A 17762-nucleotide genomic window follows, 5' to 3' on the forward strand; every position below is an offset into this window, starting at 1 on the left:
AGTCAGTCAGTGAGTGAGTGCCATTTCGCTTTTATATATATAGATTATTCATTCATTCAAACTGAACCAAATGATATATGTGTCTTGCTTCAAAGCGTAGCTCAGCGATATTTAGCCATTCAAACTTAACATTACGCTTCCAGAGTATTAAGCAAAATATTTCAAGGAACAGAAAAAGGAAAGAAAATAGGTCACTTTGTGACCAGAGCAGGAATTTTTAGTTCTCAGTTTCTGACACCTAAACTGAAAAAAGGAACATTTCACTAGGATGAGTATCTAAGTTTGTAATGGTTCTCTGACATGGGTGCTGAACTTTATCATTTCTTTTCCTTCCTTCCCACCCTTATCCAAACCAGACTTTCTTTATTATTCCATCATCATAAATTATTCTCATACTCCTGTTTCCCCTTCTTTCTTTTTCACCGTTATATTATTTTACTCAGAGAGTTGGTGTCAGAGAGCGCTGAGGAAATGAAGGGAATGCTCATGGAACTGATTGACGCTAGTGAAGTGATGGGCTTACACCTAAACGCTCAGAAAACGAGGTTAATGACAAATTCCGAAAAAACTAGGATTGAAGTAAACTGTGGCAACATTGATTATGTGGAGGATTACGAATATTTAGGCCAAATATTGTCTTTCACAAATAGAGCATCCAAAGAAGTCAAGCACAGGATTGATAAGTCATGGAAGAAGTATTGGTCGTTGAGAAGAATATTCAAGGGCGACTATTCCAACACCCTTGAAGCCAAAGCATTGACCATGTGCATATATCCTGCGATATTATATGGAGCGCAAACATGGGCACTCACCGAGTACTTGGACAAGAAACTAGAAACTACTCAAACAAAAATGCTACGTAGTATTCTTCGTATTCGTCTGAACCAACGCACAAGAAACACCGAAATACTAGGAAGAATGCGCGTAAAGTATCTTCAGAAAGAGGCTCACGTATTGAAGTGGAAATGGGCAGGCCACGTCGCGAGAATGGATAAAGACCGCTGGACCAGAATTTGCACAGAATGGGTGCCAAGAGACAGGACCAGGAGCAGAGGACGGCCACCAATACGATGGAGGGACGAGCTGTGCCAGAGAGTAGGAGATGCTTGGGCAACCTCTGCACGAGACAGGCAACTTTGGAGTAAAATTTTTGAATAGTTATAAATTATTATAGCAATCTAGAAGAAGCCAGACAATGATTACGAGACAAATTTAAATACAAATTGTAAATCTGTAAATATTCGAAAATTTTTGCCAACCACAATTACATCATAAAGAGAGGCTTTTGTTCAATTAATGAATGTAAATAAAGCTTTTATTATTATTATATATTATTATTATTATTATTTTACTCATCCTATTCCTTCATTCTTAACATTTGTTCTTCGTCTTCCCTTGTTCTTCATGTTCTTACTTCATCCTCACTCATTCTCTTTACATTATTTTTAAACCATTACTCTTCACTTTACCTTCCTTCCGAACCTCTTGGATCTCCATTTCTATGTGTCTCGGGTGATTTCTGTACCAGGATAATCGATTATTTTGAGAATATCAAATGCCATCCACGCACTCGGTTGTAAGTTAGTTACACATTCTACACAGAAAGATCAGAAATACATAAGTACTGCATTTGATACGATCCATACAATCATTTTTTTCGTCAATATTCCGTATCCCCTTAAAAAACCGATCAAAATCATAACATAGTGACGTGAAACGTTTACAGCTGAAAATTATGGAGACTTTGAAGCAGATATAAGGGATTTCATTTAATTTTGAAGTAAAGATCAAGAACACACACGATCATACGACATAGATACTCACGTTCATTTCTATTATCATGGATAGATGTTGAAATTGATGCTTGCAAAGTTAAAAAAAGACAAATGATCTCTATCTGTATTCAAGAACGATTGCAAAACTCAAATCCCATACAGACTTTCAGGCTGACAAGTGAGTCAGAGCCTTCACTTCCAGGAACAGGATTCCCTTTTGCGTTATTAGATTTTGGAACCAGCGACTCTCGGGACTCAGGAGTTGTGGAAGGGTAAGCGGGGCACGCTTTTCCAACCCACCCCCTACCACACGAAAACCTAACGCATACATACAACGACATTCATCTCGTGTACACATTGTTTCGCTCTGCACATTGTTTCAGACGTATTTCAACGTTAAGGGTGTCTAGAAACGCCACGTCAAAAAGCGAACCGAACGTCCAATGTCGATATCTCTCGATATATCGACATCGTTTCGCCTCGATTAACGGGAATAGATTGCTGTGACTGTGATCGTACTACGACTACGTAGGCCTACTCTGTGCTCGTGCTCGACGACGCTCTCTGACACTTTGTCTACTCCTCATTTTCCTTCTCCTCCTCCAGACATTAATTTCATCTCGCGACGTCGCTGCTGATTCCTACGTTGATAGACACGGTGCCTGAATGCAACGTATTTACGTTGGCAAATTGCTCAGAAGTTAGTTGGTGAAAGCTCTCTCGGGTATTGACATTGACAGTGTGAGACTATAATATCTTACCGCACCCAACTAATCAGACGTTGATAGTAACTGTGATCATCCTCTTATCACGATTAGATTATTCAAATTCTACTTAACGGACATAGTATTGGAGATAGAGCTTGATATGGGAACAATTTTAGTTTCACTTACTAGGAAATCTGTGATTAACTTTGTTAATAGGTCAACCTATCTATATATGACCGCCTTCTACTAGTGTTTAGCTGTGATACAAGTTATCCCGGTGAATCTGATCTAATATTAATATTGTTGTTTCTTGCTAATTATTCTTCATTTCTCAAATATATATTATATCATTTTGTGATTTTATAATACACTAGTAGTTCTGTGAACAGTAGACCTCGCGCAGATATAAAACACACTCTCCTCATATACTGTACATCAGAGCAAATCCTGTCTGTATGACTTGTCAGCAAGATATCGGTGTGGAAACGGCTAATGGCTGTTGGGGTTGCTGTATCGAAAATGCTAACATAAAAAGCTTATCTCCTTCAACAGGTCAGCCCGAGTTGAAAGCAGAGAAATATGTTATTAGGTCTATGTTAGAGGTCTGTTAAGAGGTCTATGTTATTTTAGTTATTAACTGCATGCGTCATTGCATGCAATTAATAGTGCATTTAATCTTTATATATATATATATATATAAATGAATGTCTGTTTGTGTGTTTGTTAGTTATTTTGTTTGCTTCTTTGTTCCTATAGACTTAAAAACTTCTCGATAGAACGGTATGAAACCTTGGGAATATATTCTGTGAATATTGGGGATAGTTTCTGACCAGAAGTTCTAATAGGGGGAGGGGGGGCTAGTAACCATTACCTATTAATACATTTCACAGACCTATGTTCTCGAATCGCCGGCCGAGCGGCTGCCGAAGAACGGGAAGATGATCATCATGATTCAAGATCATGTTGTGATAATATGGGCCGTTTGCACAGTCAGAGCTTAAACTCGATTTAATCAGCTGGTGGTTAAAACTCAAAACTCTTATCTTTTCTCTTGGAAGGTAGTTTCACCAATAAATATAAGATTTTTTTTACAAGATACCCCATATTTCTATTGCTTTTTTTGTTATTTAATTTATTTTGCTCTTATCTTGCTTTACTCTTGTTTTATTTTCTTCTTGTTATTTATTTTAAATCTAATTTTTAAATGAAGAATGTAGTAATGTTTCAAGGAGACATATAAGGGTTTAACCTGTTGTCTTCATGTATGTATTTATTTATGCAAATTAAGATATCTTCAGAGTAGATGATATATTATTGATCGAGCGAAGTGAGGTTTTAAGATTCAATTCGACGGTTTCTTATTTCTCTTTATGTTTATATATATGTTTACATATTTATATACGGTGTCACGTGGTAATTTAATACCACCAAATATTTTAAATGAGCCAATGAAACTTAATAGAATTATAAAATTGGAAAGAAGGTTAGACCTAGTCAAAGGATAAATCAACTTAAATCAAGTATTATTAGCGATTAGGAGTAATAGCATTATCAAAAACGATAAGAAAACTTGTATAATTGTGATTTAATAACTATGAGAACCCATTGGTAAGATCAAAAAATTATAAAAGCGGCTTACTTATTATTGGCGGATTATAAAAAATAAAAGTGCATGAACATTGAGGTTAGAATTATTTATTTACATTTTGAAAAGAATTAGTCGATCTTGGATAAATCGATAATTATTAGAATCAATGCTGAACGAATCAGCTGATTATTCAATCAACCAGTATAACAGGTTGAATTATATAAAATTTACTCATAAAGGATATATTATGTATACTAAAGGAAATCGATGTGTAGAAATACGAACACCCATTATTTCTGTATAAATATTTATTATAATCTAAAAAAGCATGATAAATCAAGAGTATACAAAACTCATAAAAAAACTAAATGTATTAAAATCGCATGTTATGATTTATTTATGAAATCAATTTAAGATAAACACTCCATATATTTGTATAAAAACTCTTTTTTATTTAATTTTTTCTACTATAAAGTCGAGGAAGCCCTGATTCCCAAGGCAACCAATTGTATTGAGTTTATTAAATTGAAGGCCAATCAGAGAGTAGCTTACAGAATTATTCGTGGAAGAGACAAATCTTTCTGAAAACCTCCTTCTTCTGGCTTAAGATCTTGACCTGAGAGGATGCACACAGAGTCTAGGGTTCTTTCTTCCTCTTTTTAAAATTTTAAAACTATTAAGCCAAACCCTTTTTTAATGTGAAGTATTTGTATTAAATGTTAACTTATCTGTGAACTCAGTGCTGTCAAAGAGTTCGTAATTTGTAACTATTCCCCATAAATATATCTTTAATTCGGAAAGGAACTTATAAGAATCTGGACCACGCGTTAGCCCAGCAGTGACGAAAAGGAGCCTACCTAATTAATTATTGGAAATAATTAGTTCAATCCACGAGACCGTCAAGAACTTCAGTTCAGTGAGTGATAAGTCAAACGAGCTCGTTTTAGGTTTTCTACGTACAGTGGGGGAATTAATAAAAAAGCGCTATTCAAATTAACTTGAATTAAATAAAAAGTCACCACGTGTTGTATAATATCACATAGTTCATAAGAACATTTTATAAATTTGTTTAATATATGTGGAAAGCTTACTTCCATGCACAGCCCGAATTCATATCAATCCCTGAGATCTCATGTTTGAATATTAAACTTATTAATTATAACTTTGTTAATTGAACAACATATATTATATCAAACCTATAGACCAAACAGGTTTTTATTGGCAGAATTTTGTATTGATTGGAAGTCTTAATATCAGTATTAAATATAATATATTCATGAATTTGAAACACACTATTGTGAATATTAGCAAAACCTGTGATAATTACTCAGATTCTAGAAAACATTTATTTAAGTAAATTATAGATATATCGAATATTTTATATACACATTTTTATGGGGAATATATTTTGTGTTTTATGTCAGCATACAAACTCATAGAATTTTTTATTATATCCTAACTCATTTCGTGATATACAGTTTGAGCTGTTTTGGTACCAATAGATATTCAGCAGCATTTAAAATTGTTGAATCAAGTAATATTAATCTTATTCAGAGCACCCAATATTTATCATCCTTTGATGATATTCATTTTATCTGCCAGAACAAGTATATTAAAAAATTATATTAATAAGGTTCCAGTTATATCATATAAGGATCCAGAGAGCTTCAAGAACTGGCGTTGTAAGTTCTAAGGAATTTTGAAAGGGTATATTGGTGAATACTTGTATTCGCGACGAGCGTTTTAAGAATCAACTAGAAACAACTATAGTTGGTCCTGATTATTCTCTAGTGGTACATGGTTACTGATAATCAGTCATCAAATATTCTTTTAATTTCCTTACTGGTATTCTTCAAGAACTTCTTAGAAGCAGCGGTAAGAATTATCAATCACCGGTCCTTGAACCTTATGGTGATTATTTGTATTTATAAAATCCATGTATCTACCACTGAGCTAGAGCTGAGGTTTGAACCCAGTAATTTTGCGAGCCGGACGGCCTTAATTTTTTTGTGAATTTATTCGCAAAAGAGGGAATTTAGCGATTGCTCTTATAAATATCAGAAACATCGTATCATCTGTGAAGGATTTACAATTCACAACTTCACATAATATGGCACCCAACCAGTGGAGCATGATGAAAAGCTTACCTACTCAATCTTACTACCAATGATTAATGAAACTATTGATAAAACTGAAAGCTGCAAGAAGTATAATCTGAAGTTGATTCGACAAGATATATCTGATGATCTATTGTAAGTTTCTGGCTAAAATAATTGAGTTGCTCTTCAAATTGAAATTTTTCAAGCTGCATAAATGCAGACAAACTGTATCACACGAGTTTGATAACATCGGCAATAGATCTCCATGAAATTTGACATTTGAAATGTTTCTCTTTGAATTTCGCGACGACTTATATATAAGGTTTTTTGGAATTTTGCATTTTAAAGATAATATAAAAAGAAAAGAAGACTTCTTCGAACCCCAATATTACCGTAAAAAATCAGACTTTAGAATTTACTCTGATGGACAGTATAAGAGGAGACTGTGATTTATAACTACGTGAGGTCTACTGTTCACAAAACTCCATAACGGATCTATGCTGATTCACAGAGAAGATGGAGAAGATAAATCCTTCTCCATTGTGGCTGATCCCAGATTCAGTGGTGTATTCTTGTCTTGTCTGGGAAGCTGAAAACTTATCGCTAATTGAGTGTGACAATTTTTGTAAGATTTCGTGTACTTTAATCCATTCAAATTTCCTTAAAAATAGAGTCTTGGAGATCAGAGCTTTATACGATATACTCAACGTTTACGTTATAGAAGTGGGCATGATACAGACTGAATTTAAAAGAATGTATATAATACTATAATGTCATAGGAATTGAGGAAAAGAAAAAAATGGAAAAAATACCTTGAAAGATTATCTAATGACAGAAGATCTGAGAATGAACCAAGGGTAGAGGTGCATAGTGGTCCAGATATACTACAAGAAGAAGTCAGTGCAGCTGTTAATCAGCTTAAAAATGGCGAGGCAGCTGGTCCAGACAATATCCAGGCATAGTTTATCAAGCTGATTGATGAAGAGGGTGTGAAGTGGCTTACAGACATTTTCAATGTGTACAGGTCAGGAAAAATTCCTCAAGAATGGCTCAAGTCTGAATTAATTGCACTTCCCAAGAAAGCTATGCAACGATTACAGAACAATAAGCCTCATGAGTCACCTACTGAAATTGTTTTTAAAAATAATTCATAAGAGAATCTACAAACTGTGTGAGCAGCAAATTTCTCCTAATCAGTTCGGTTTCCTTAACGCTGTTGGAACGCGAGAATCTCTGTTTGGTGTGCAGGTCCTCTTCCAGAGGTGTCGCGACGTGAATTGTGATGTGTTTGCATGTCTCATTGATTATCAGAAAGCATTTGATCGTGTCAAGCATGATAAGATGATAGAAGTGCTCAGAGACAGTGGCATTGACTCAAGAGACCTGAACATCATCATCAATTCGTACTGGAACCAGACAGCAGTTATGAGGGTGGGAGATGAGCAGACAGAGGAGGTGAAAATCTTGCGAGGTGTTAGACAAGAATGTATCTTGTCGCCCATCCTTTTCAATCTGTATTCGGAGCGTATATTTGGAGAGGCAGTGGAAGATCAAGAGGAAGGTATATCAGTGAATGGCAAAAGATTGAACAACATACGGTATGCAGATGACACTGTTGTGTTTGCTGACTCCATTGAAGGTCTGCAACAGATGATGGATAGAGTGGTGGAAAAGAGTTCGCAATATGGTTTAGAAATCAACACTAATAAGACAAAGCTCATGGTAATAAACAAGGAGAATGTAGGTGGAGTACAATTGTTTATTGATAATAATAATAATAATAAAATGTTTATTTTCAGTCAAAGAAAATACATAACATAAAACATCTTCATACAAATAGAAACAAGTTTTCAACTGAAAAATAATACACATATGCAAAGCTCAAGGAGCTTGTCCGCATATGGGAGCACAGTACTAATGATATTACACTGATTATATTTAAATTAAAATAAGAAGTAATAGATTCAAAAAACCAACAATCAACTAACTTATCAAGAAACAACTGAACTATCCCTGTTAATACATTATAATTAAATCTTTTAATGACAATTTTCAATTAATAAGAAATAAAATAAATGAATGAAAAAAATGAATCGAATAACAAAACAAAATGAAATTTCACATCACTCAATGACACAAAAAGGAAAAAATTAAAATACCGTAATGAAACATTTTTTCTCCTTTCTCAACCAAATGCAGCTCTATACACTGCACAGAAACTCTTTGAATGAACAACCCAAGAACTGAGAGTTAAGAATTAATATAGTAGCCTACCATTTACCATCCTTATTTTTCAAACTGGATGAAAAAGATGAGAAAAAGAATAAGGATTCAAATTATTACAAAATACATTCTTTCAATTTCATCCTCAGTTAATGACATAATGTATTTTTAACAGATCTCTTGAATAGAGAGAATGAGTCACAGTGTTTAATTTCATCTGGCAAACTATTATGAAATTTACCCTCAAGAAACAGGAACGACTTCTGGAAAAAAGTGCTTCTAGGTCTGGGCAACCTGACTCTCTCCATGAAGCGTGTGGCAGGCCTAAGCACCTGTGCATCTACTGTATTGCCCAGGTTACCACTTGCTTGATAAAATTGAGTGAGCACTTTGTAACAGAACATTGATCTTAATGGGAGAATATTCAATACTGCAAAAATATTTTCTCTACCTACATGTCTTTCAGCTCCAATAGTAAGAACTAATGATTTCTGTAATCTAATTAGAGGTTTCATATGGGTAATATATGTGCAACCCCAGCAAGCAACACCATAAGAGAGCCTAGAGTGTGCCAAAGAGAAGTAGATCTCTCTCAAAACTGACCTGGGACATACTTTTTTCAAATAATAAAATCTATGACGCAGTTGCCTCAGTCCATTCCTGAGTATGTTGATATGGGCCCTCCATAAGAGATCCTCTCCACTACAACTCCCAGATACTTCACAGTATCTGTCTGCTGGATTGTACTACAAAGGCAATTCTCGGAGCTTACACAGTCAATGGAATGGTACTTGAGTGGGCTATGAAAAGTATAAGATTGGGTAAGGCCAAAGTTGACAAATGTTGTCTTTTCAGAATTTAATCTTAGTTTATTAAAGGTGAACCATAGAGATAGTAAATTGAGATCTGCTTGCATACTAGACTGAAGATTCTGCAAATTGGACTCACCATATGTGAAAGCGGTGTCATCGGCAAATGCTGTTATTTTCCCTTTAAAGGGTCCACCAAAAAGGTCATTAATGAATATAAGGAACAGCACCGGGCCCAAAACTGATCCCTGGGGTACACCTCCTTGAATCAATTGATTTGTACTCACAGCACCATCAATACATACAAATTGATTCCTTTCATGGAGGTATGATCGGAACCAATCCAAAGCCAACCCACGGACTCCAGCTAACTCCAACTTTTTAATCAGGATATCATGATCAACTGTATCAAATGCTTTTCTGATATCAAGGAAAAGACCCGAGACCCTGGACACTTCCCCCTGATTCAGATTGGCGTGAATTTCAGAGATGAACTTTCTCAGTGCTAGCTCTGTGCTCAGACCCTCTCTAAATCCGAATTGATTTGACACGAAAAAATCAGATACATTCAGAAACGAAATAAGACGTGATTTAACTATTTTCTCTAAAATTTTTGAAAATATAGATAACAAGGAAATAGGTCGAAACTCTTCAACAGTTGTGCTATTACGCTTTTTTGGGATTGGTATAATCTTTGCAATTTTCAATTTAGATGGAAACTTACCATCCAATAAGCTTTTGTTGAAAAGGTAAGCTAACACAATATGTATCCTAGAGGAGATACTCTTATGAGCGCTGATGGAAACCCATCCATTCCTGGAGCCTTGGAACCATGCAGTCCAGCAATAATACTGGTCACTTCCTCTGGACAAACAGGTCTCCAAAACAAGGATTGAGTGTTGCTGTCGACCTTGAAAGATCCTATATAGCTTTCAATCACTTCTTCTGAAGGAAGCTGACCCCGTTGTGACCTCACCCCTGATACATCAATAAAATAATTGTTGAAAATTTCAGCAATCTCAGTTTTATCTGTAACTTCTACATTATTTGATACAAGACGTAATGAAGAATTTTTAGCTTTCTGTCTTCCAACTAGACTATTTATAATTTGCCATTGTTTTTTACTATTACCCCTATTTTCATTAAAAAGTGTTTTATAATATAATTCTTTTGCACGTTTAATCCATACTCTAACCTTCCTCTTGAATGAATGTAATTTTGTTTAGCCGACTCATCACCCCGATTTCTATTCATTATCTTAAATAATTTATCTCTTGTGTTGATGGCATTACAGAGACCCTGATTCATCCACGGTTTAAGCATTCTAGATCTATGATTTCCGCTGTTTCTTATAGACTTAGTGGTTGCCAACTGAATGTGAGCGTGTAATACTCTCTCAAAATTTGAATATGCTAAATCAAGATCATCACACCCATAAACAGAATCCCACTCTTCCTCAGCAAGTAAATCATTCAATCTATCATAGTCAACTACAATGCGCTCAGTGCAAGCACGGTGATCATTGACCGCCTTAGTGCAGGGCATAGAGACACATACAGCACGGTGGTCAGTTATACCAGCCTCCACGACGGCAGAGAAAACATCTGAAGAGGACCGTCCTCTGTATAGAATATGGTCTATACAAGTAGAAGAATTATCAGTAACTCTAGTATCGACATCTATCAGACTCTCTAAGCCATTTGTAGCACAAATCTCAAAATATTGATCCACAAGAGGGTTGGTAAGATTAATGTTAATATTGAAGTCTCCAACACAAACAACTTCTTCATGATCTATCCCAGAAAGAAGTTCAGAAAATGACTCAAGAAATGACGGAATATTGCTGTTTGTATGCCATCTGTAAACCCCAACAAGTACAAAGCTCAACTGCCCATATTTAAAATTCAAAACGATGGAATCAGCTCCAGCCAGTGAGCTCTCAATTAAATTACAATGAAAGAACTGCTTGTAAAATACCACAAGACCACCGCATCTGTTATCAGTACAAGAAGTCGTCTTATCATACCATCAATATTAAATAAGTTCATGTTATCATCAGGCTTTATCCATGCTTCAGACAGAACAATAATATGAGGCTTGTTCCTCATACCATTTATGTATAGTAATAATTATCAAAATTACAGTTAATACTATGGATGTTCATTTGAAAAACAACTACACTATCAAGCGAGAAAAAAGTGTCATTAAAATCATCAAGTGATGTAATATATCTACATTCATTAAGGGAAGTGAAATTTTCCATAAATATTTAAATTTTGTTTTTTATGAAGTTATTATCTTTGAAATTGTTTTCTTAAATATAGATAAAAAGAAAAAAAATTGTTACTGTATTCAGTCCATTTTCGGACTGCCATGCAAGACAATAAAATATTTATTCGTATATCTTATTAAATGAGAAGTAAACCTAAATATCTCGGAACTATAAATATAGTATATTATATGAATGATGAAATTCATTGAATCCGAAGTGCCTCGACCAAAACTAATCTACTAGTATTACTCAATATCAATATTCAAATATCCATTGAAAAAGACTTATACTGTATAATATGTGAGCTGACTATCAGATGTATTGAGAAAAAAAATGGAATAGTGATGAGAATCATCATCAAACTTCTAAAAGGTTCATTGATATTACATTAACCTACAGACAAAATAAATACAGTAATGATAATAGAGCAATACGATTGCAACGATAAGATTGACCAATAATGCAACGAAAGATTGAGCAAAAGGAATGTAGCGATAAGACTGAGCAATAGGAATGGAGCAATAAGATTGAGTGGCAACTCTATGACAATTATTTCCGTTATTGTTCACAATAATAAATTTCACTAATTGAGCCATAAAGTCATAGCCATGTAGTTATTATTATTATTATGCTGTCATAAATCATTGTAAAATTTATTTGAACGATTGAACATCACTTAAAAGTTATTACAACATATTATCACCATTTAGGCTATCCTACTTTAAGTCATTTATCATAATACCCAGTCTATTGCTCACTCCAATATACCTGATCAAAATAGCTCCTGATAATAAAAATTTAGCGATGTTATTGCAATTAAAGCCTCAATGTTGTTCGATAATAATAGTTCATTAAAATAATTTCTATTCCATTCAATGAAACTGATCAATAATAGCTGATCAAAATGCAATAGAAAGAGTCTCACACTATAACTACCTGGGTACCATAATCAATGAGAAATGGAATAACACACAAGAAATAAGATGCCGCACAGAAAAAGCAAGAGTTTCCTTCAATAAATTGAGTAAGGTGTACAAGAGTCACGACCTTACTCTATTAACTAAATTGAGAATATTGCGTTGCTATGTGTTCTCCGTTCTGTTGTATGGGGTAGAAGCATGGACCCTCACAAAAGAAACAATGGTAAAGATTGAAGCTTCTGAACTCTGGCTGTACAGAAGAATGCTGAAAATATCCTGGACGCAAAAAGTTACTAATCAAGAGGTTCTCAGGAGAATGAATAAAGAACCGGAGCTCCTGAATACCATTAAAAGTAGAAAACTCCAATACCTCGGCCACATTATGAGGAATAGCTCAAGATACAGACTTCTGCAAGAGATCCTTCAAGGAAAAATCTGATTCCACGAATAAATAGATGAATCAAATAATAAATAGACGGTGAGAATAGCGGTATCTTTTCCCATTGGTTCTATACTCTTGAATATTTCACGCAGTTGTTCAAGCAGGACAGGTATGTAATCTCTAGGCCCAATATGATTGAACTAAGCAATTGGTCGAAATGTACATCTCATAGATGACCATTCCTAAATGTGTGTCGTTTATTACGATACAAAACAGTCCATTAAGATCCTTCGTCAATGATCCAATCACAATCTTCTCCACAGTAGAAAATTCTTTCCAGTGTTTAAAGAATTCTGGCGGCACTACTAAAGAGCGGATTCCTAATTGAAGAGCTCTTCTATAATAAAGTGGATATCAGTCTGTCGCGAGTGAGATGGAGCGGCAGTGGGAGTGAGATGCACTAACAAAATAAATGTATAGAGAAGGATAAAAAAGTTATATATGTTGTGGCGGAAGGTCGAATGTTAAGGGGTGGAGGAGGGGTTTTAGAAGGGCGTTGGGTTGAAGCATGTTGTGATAGGGCTGAAAAAGGGGGTGGCTGTGGGGTGGGGGTGTTTTACTGGACGGGGGGTGGTCGGGATGTCTAGACATGCGGCAGACACTGCTGCCTCAGGCTTACTCACACACATACACGAGCCGCCGCGTTTCAGACCGGTGGTAAACAATACCTCCCCCCCCCCGGACACTATACGAGACTACAAAAACAGTGTCTCATAGTCTAGTCGCCAGTCTGCCTATGCAGTCTGTAGTATGTAGTACCACCTCCAACCCCAACTTATGCTCTCAAGTTTTTTTACTGCCCTTATGGTGTCTGTGCACCGGTAGATAGGTGGGGTGGGGGTGAGGGGCAGAGATACCTACCCGTATCCTGAACTCCCCCTCCCACCGATGGTCTGTGACCTTCTGTGGTCGTCGATAAAGCCTCTGCGACAAAATACGGTGGCCTATTATCTCTATATACATGTATATACATCCACACTGTTTTATTGCAACTATAATGTGCTCAGAGTATAACTGTGTACTTTATCACAAAATACTGATCAGTCCGAAAACTCAAAATAATATTATGTCTCACTATGTCTGTAACGTGAATAAGTTCTATCACTAATGAGAGTGTTCTTCTATTATTCTGTCGAAATAATCTTTTTTTTTCATTCTTCAAGTTTGAAAATGTGACATTCAATTGATCCAAGCCCACTCTTTCGAAGGTGTCATTTTGGTAGGATTTAAGTTCTTGTGATTTGTAATCTCAATTCCTAAACTAACCTGAATCATTCTTCACCGATGAATACCGTCAAGTTGAAATTTATTTTCACATCACTTGAGGAATCTAATCAATCACTCAAATATTCAAATCCACTCCTTTTAAACTTCATAAGATTAAATTTTAACAATTGAAAATCTTTACCTCGATAGCACTCAAAATATAAAAGTATAACATTGAATTATTGAATTTATCAGTAAATGCAGAACAACGTTCAACCAACAGCCATTGAAATATTCACAAGACATCAAATTTTGATATATTTGAATCAATGGTCCAAAGGTATGTTCAATAATTGGTACGCTTTGATTGTAGAGCGTTGACATAGTTCCTTGATCCCATAATAATAATCAATTTATTTGTTCAAAATAATCATACAATTAATGGAGTTGAGCCAACAAACTTATAGTAAAAAATATACTCTCTATATAAAAATTATAAACAACAATATCTCACAATTTTGATGATAGAGGTTATAAGACAATATTTCCAATGCGAATTGAATAGGATCTGATCTCTCTCAACCAAGATCACATAGCCTATTATTTGTCTTATTTCTAACCACGTGCTCCGCTAGGGTCCATTTTCAAATTTGACAAACTGAAAACTTGACCGAGTAGAATATTGAAGAGTTTGAAGTAGGCCTAGAACCATCCTCGGTTAATTAAGGATTTATATAAATTCAAGTTAATTTCAGTGCAGTAGTTTAGATGTGATGATGCGTCAAACATAATTTTTACGTACGTTTATACGCCAGCCCTTTCCTTTGTTGTAGTATAGATTAGTTCTTCAAATTATTGCTAACCTTATAAAGTGACAGAACTAAAATCTTGTTTAGAAACCTTCCTCAACTTAACTTGAATGCCAACCTGACAACATTAGACTGGTTATTGATTATTCAGTTGCCAATTTTAACCATCTATTTTGAGGAGGTACTCTCTCTAGATTTTAGTTCTACATTTAGTCTGCATATGTTATGTACATTTCAATTATAATTATGTTGAATTATACTAGTAGTTCTGTGAACAGTAGACCTCACGCTCTGTTGTTTTGTTTTCTCAAAAATTAATAAATAATAATTTATAAATTTAGAATGTCTAGAAAAAATCCTAAATAAACATAGAGCTTTCTGTCCTATCGTATACCGTGTCGTGTCGTCCCGGAATGTGAGTGTGAGTGCTGTTATCATGTCTGGTTGCCGTCGATACAACAATCCAATCAACCCATCAGAGAACATTCTGTGTTGTTGTGTTGGCGAAAAATCGGTGTGTTGAAATTAACAAAATAAACTACCATAATGCTGATTTCCTACAAACTAAATTTCTCACTTTTTATGATTTTAGAGATCAATTTCTTTTCAATAATATTTGTTGCGATTTTAATCATCAAATTTAAAAAGAAAAATGTAAGAAAAATGTTTTCTATAAATAACTCCAAACTCCAAACTAAAATCATGGCCTCAGCTTATGGAAAGACAAAGTTAGAAGACAACTTTAATGTCTACTAACGTTGATGGAAAGATACATTTTCAAGATGTTCGATGTTTTTGAACGGGTAGTATTATAGTCCACTAGACAGCTGATTTATGATGAATAATTGAATGGCTCCCAGTAAAAACGTTGCAAGCGCCATTTCTCAAATTTTACAAGAACTAAAAAAACGTTTCAATGTTGATTTTTTGGATATTTTTCCACAGAATGTATATTAAAGGTCCTGTAAACACAAGATGTATGGAGGTTTTCAATAAATAGTTTGTAATCTATGAACTTTGGCATTTAAATTATGATTATAGTCGGAAAACGTTGCTTGTGTATTATAGTTGATATGGATAACCAACGTTTTTCCATTGAAACTAAGCACAAAAGAATACTGGTGTTTGGAACGTTTTTCCATGAATAAAGTTTCAATCCACAAGTTAACACGTTTTGATGCGAACAGACAAACAAACACAACTCTAGTCTTTCTTATTATATAGATGTTTTTATCACATAAATGAATACTATGTTCATTTTCTCCTCTGTCAAATTCGACAGCAATGCCATCAACCTGTCCTCATTATTCACAACATTACGATAATTTATATCCAAAAATTGAGTTCTAGTACATCCTCTGTAGATGGGGTAGCGGAACAAAAAATGCTCTAGAGTATCTAATTCTTAGATATTACAGATAGTTTAGTTTCTATTAGTTCTATTATAGTAGTGTTCTAATCCAGACTCCTCTATTCTTGAATAGATAATACTCCCTTGTCTGATGCTAGTCGCAGCTGGGTTAGAATTCTAGTCTTAGCAAATGGTATCCTCATCCTAAGTTGCTCTCCTAGATTTTGAAGAGGATCTATTCCTCTATAAAGTGGAAAGGTTGCTGAATCTAAGGCCAATCTTTTTATCTTAAAGAAATAGAACTCCTGCATACCCCTCCATAATATCTGTTGCAGAGTCTACAAAGTACCCTATCAAACTTTACATCAAAGCGGGTGAAACAACAGAATCGCATGGTTTCATTTTAATATGCCATACATTTGACTTTGCTTTTCTGAAAATGTTCATCACCGATTCTTCAATTGATTTGCTCTTTAACTTGAGTAACTTGCTATGCTGCCGAAACCTCCCATCTTCACTGAAAATAACTCCCGCAAGTAACTGTACTGCATGAATATTTCTATTTATCCCTATGGGACTTGCTGTGTATATGCACACATTCTTAATATAATTTTATTTTTCCCACAGTCAACTCGAAAAGTGTCCATTCTTGCACTAATCACAGAACGCTAAGAATCACTTTTCTGCACTAGTGCGCAAAGTATTACTTTGCGTACTCCAGAATTGCAACATGATAGCACTAAATAGTGTGTAGGTTATACAGAGTGTTTCAGAAGTAGTGTAGAACATTTCAGGGTATTGTTCCTGGATGAGAGGAGACTACAAATGTCGTATTTGAAGTGTCCAGAACTCAGCGGTTATCCTTATAGCATTTTGTTTTTTTCACTTAGGAGTTTCTATCTCAAGAATGTAATGTTGTATTGATCTGAAATTTGGCATGAATATTTATGCTATAAAGACTCAACTTGTAAAAATAGAATAGAAATATTCTATGTGAATTTTCAAAAATGACAGCCATTTTAAACTTTTGATTGCAAATTTCACGAAAACCGTTCACTTTACAAAAAAATTACAACAGACAAAAATTTAGCAAATTTTATCAAGATTTCAAGGATACCTTATTTATTGAGATTGGTCACAGAATAACAATGAAATTAATTCTTTTTGTACTGCATGCATGACCATGAACAAACAAGATCATCTGCAAAACATTGAAAAATCAGCTGTATGGCCATATGGAACCATATACCGAGTTACAAAGCTTCATATTAATACAATTGGAATTGAAAATTTGAAATTGATGTTTAAATGGTGAAAGAATCAAGTGGTCATGCGTGCAGTACGAAAAGAGTTAATTTCTTTGTTATTCTTGAACCAGTCTCAAAATGGCCGCCTTCAATCAATTGTCTTCGGGGTGATTTACAGCATTTATTTAGGATTTTCGTTAAATAATAATTATATATTAATTAGCATTTGAATAAATGCATTCTCTATTTAATTCAATCTGTAAATTTTGAAAGGTTTGAGATATCAATGTGCGGTTTTCACCATACCTTTTCTC

Source organism: Nilaparvata lugens, chromosome 5, assembly GCF_014356525.2.
Source record: "Nilaparvata lugens isolate BPH chromosome 5, ASM1435652v1, whole genome shotgun sequence".
NCBI lineage: Eukaryota > Metazoa > Arthropoda > Insecta > Hemiptera > Delphacidae > Nilaparvata > Nilaparvata lugens.